Here is a 3,517-nt window from a genome sequence, read left to right on the forward strand (position 1 = left end):
GTTTGCATGCATTCTGCAGTATGAATCCTTTTGAGCACGTGCGACACGGGACGAGTTATCATCTACATCTATATGGATACCCTGCAAAACACATTTAAGTGCCTGGCAAAGGGTTCATCGAATCACCTACACAACTGATAATTAATTGAAACCCTCAGCTGCCGACAGGTGTTGTTGATATACTTCGATGGGGACAGCTGAAAAGTGTGCCCCTACTGGGACTCGAACCCAGGATCTCCTGCTTACAAGGCAGACGCTCAATCCATCTGAGCTATCGAGGGCACAAATGAACAGCACGACTGCAGGAATTTATCCCTCGCACGCTTCCCGTGAGACTCACACCCCGAACCGCCCACAATCCGATTACGTAATGTACTTATTAGGTATTTGTCCATCCACTCATTACTGGCTCACACTAAGGTGACGATTCCCGTAAGATTTCCGGTAGCCTGTGCGCATTCGCACAGACGAAGGTCAATGGCTGGGTGACGTTTAACCATAGATATGAAGATAGTAACTGTTCTAGAAAGAACAGGCGCCACTGACGACCTTGCAGCTCTTCTAGAATACATGATAGACCGGCCGATGTGGCCGAGCGGTTGTAGGCACTTCAGTCGGGAGCCACGCGACCGCTACGGTCGCAGGTTCAAATCCTGCCTCGAGCATGGATGTGTGTGATGTCCTTAATTTAGTTACGTTTAAGTCGTTCTAAGTTCTAGGAAACTGATGACCTCAGATGTTAAGTCCCAAAGTGCTCAGAGCCATTTGAACCATCAGTCCGTATGTTTGCACACTACTTACAGTAACTTATGCTAAGGACAACACACACACAACCATGCCCGAGGGAGGACTCGAACCTCCAACGGGGGGAGCCGCGCGAACCGTGACAAGGCGTTGGACACATGGCGGGTACCCCGCGCGGCTCATGGCAGCCGTGACACTGCTTCAAACAATGGACTGTAGAAACTTTTGTAAAGCACGGATTAAAAAAAAAAACCTTTCCGTTCCAGGAGTCTAGACAAGTACACCTTTAAAAAATGCAACTACAAAGAAATTGAATTTTCGAACGGGCCAGGGCTTAAAACTTTGAAGAGTTAAATTTTAATGGCCGTTCTCTTGTATGCAAATAGTTTCACAGTAGAAATTTCTCTAGTTTTATTTATTTATTTATTTTTTGCTGTAGGTAAAGAAGGATAGGATTCTGAGAAGGGGGAAGGGGGGGGGGAGGAATCTCGCCTCTCCCACCTTGGAATTCTCAGTACAGAATTTTTATTCATTACGAGATTCTCAGCCACTTGCAGAAGTGATTTCGCGTGATTCTGCAAAACTTTTCCTTTAGCCAATCGTAGCAACTATAGGATTCCGTTCCTGCTGCATGACATGTCTCGGAACTTAAACTGACCAACTTATTTGCATAAAGAGCTAGCTTATCATCCGCTTCTTTACTTACTTAGACCGTTCATGGTCTGCAAAGCATTTTTTCTTTAATCGTTTTTTTATGTCTTTTATAAACTGCAACACTTTCTAAACTTTTCTAAACTTAACGCCGTTGAAGCATGGTCTTTTGCTGAATGACCAAAAAGCAATGCTGACAGCTGGGGTCCAAGGTTTTTGTTAATCAAGCCGTTTGTATTCTTGCTTGTATAACGCATATTTCTTTATATCTAATTGAGAAGTGAAATACCGGTTTTCGTAGATGCAGATTTAAAATATTTTAATATAACGCAATAAATATTTCATTAAAATTTTCATCCCCTTATGCTCGAAGTTAAAAACCAGTGAAACACGTAGTTTTTAAAAATTGTAACAGATTAGCCGAATACGAATTGTCAGATATGCTTTCATAATGCTTTCATAATGAACCATTTTCAGAAACGTGGAGCCGGATCTGGGGGTGAATTTCCTTCTCTCCGAGACACCCGGCTTCTTCTTCGACTTAGCCGGCAAACAGGCCGAGGACGCCGGGTGGGGACCGAATATGCAGCAGTTTGTGGATGGCGACGTCGTCACTAGCTGTTGCCTTCGTGCGGGCCTCTTGTGTAAAGGGGGAGCCAACCGTGGCCAAGTGAAGGTCTGTATTCCACAGGAACGAGTTAGCATGGCACTCAGATATTTCCACGAGTCGGCGGACGGGGGTCATTTTGGGTTCTTCAAGACCTTGAACCGAGTTCAGGAATACATGTTTTGGCCCAACCTATATCGCGATGGCAGGCGATTTGTTGGCAACTGTGTCCAGTGTAAGCGTGGTAAGCCCGATGTTGGGCTGCACAGAGAACTACTACAGTCGCTTAGGGAGCAGTGTCCTCTGGACCGCGACTCAAAGATCGAAACAACGATCGACGGAAACTGGCGCCAGAAACGCACCAGCTCACTCTATTTCATCCCCTTAGGGGTTGAACTTCCAAAAACACCGAAACACGTATTTTCTTATTTGTAGCCTTGAAGTCAAATACCAATTTTCGTAGATGTAGCCTTAAAAATACTTTCATAGTTCTTCCATAATTATTTATCTCAAAATAAAATGTTCATCCACTATTTCACCTCATAGAGGTTAAATTCCCAAAGATACTGGAACACATATTTCTTTATTTCTGACCTAGAAACCAGATACAAATGTTCGTATGCCTAGCTTCAAAATTACCTTAATAGCTACATGATTCAGAAATCCTTTCATGTCCTGCGTCTCCCCCTTAGAGGTGGAATTTTGAAATATGCAGTATAAGCGGTATAAGATCAACAACCTTTCCAAATCTCAAGGTTTATTTTCCTTGGCGGTCTGGACTGTGTGAGTTTCATAGTAATAGTCCTCCACACACACACACACACACACACACACACACACACACACACACACACACACACACACCACTACCAATGCCACCACCACCTCCTGGGGAAATTTCTGCAGACGCCCTTGTTCCACTGCAGTCATATTTTGCCGACGACCTACATTTAGCAGCGTGGGAGGGATAGTGTCGTGCAACAGACAGTATACTCAGTAGACAACGAACTGTTCGTTGTGAAATCAGCGACATATTAACCGAGACTGACACAGAAGGTGCTGAAGGTGAAGCACACTAGACTCGTGTCTACCATGGCTTCAAATAGTATCGATTTACTATGAACGGAAGTTCCGAAAAGTGAGCAAATAATTTTACAGTAAATTCAGTACCGATGGTGAGGATATACAAAGAAAAACATTTCTATAAAATTTCAGAAATAATGAAATATTCCACTCAAGTCGCTTGACAGAAAACGCAATGGATATGCTTGCACTTAAGACGGAAGGCCCTACGTGCTTACGCAGGCTTACGACAGATCGCAAAATTCGGCAGTAGGCGTAAGCCAACCTCTTGTGCTGCCATCTGTTATTGATGCCAGGCATCAAGGTCTCAGTAGTACGACCATCCACTGGAGAGTAGTTTGCTTTGTAAGCACTCCGTCTTCAGGCCACGAGTGACCTACTGGGACAGCACCATCCGACCGCCGTGTCATCATCCGTGGAGGATGCGAATAG

The 3,517-nt window shown here is 44.4% G+C and overlaps 1 non-coding gene across 1 annotated transcript; it reads right to left on the minus strand.

The window, feature by feature from the left end:
• Positions 1 to 207: 207 nt before the first annotated feature.
• Positions 208 to 282, minus strand: Trnat-ugu (transfer RNA threonine (anticodon UGU)). Its single transcript has one exon. It is a non-coding gene; the product is annotated as a tRNA-Thr (tRNA).
• Between the last annotated feature and the right edge of the window lie 3,235 nt (positions 283 to 3,517).

The sequence above is a fragment of the Schistocerca gregaria genome, unplaced genomic scaffold (assembly GCF_023897955.1).
Source record: "Schistocerca gregaria isolate iqSchGreg1 unplaced genomic scaffold, iqSchGreg1.2 ptg000520l, whole genome shotgun sequence".
In the NCBI taxonomy this organism is placed as follows: domain Eukaryota; kingdom Metazoa; phylum Arthropoda; class Insecta; order Orthoptera; family Acrididae; genus Schistocerca; species Schistocerca gregaria.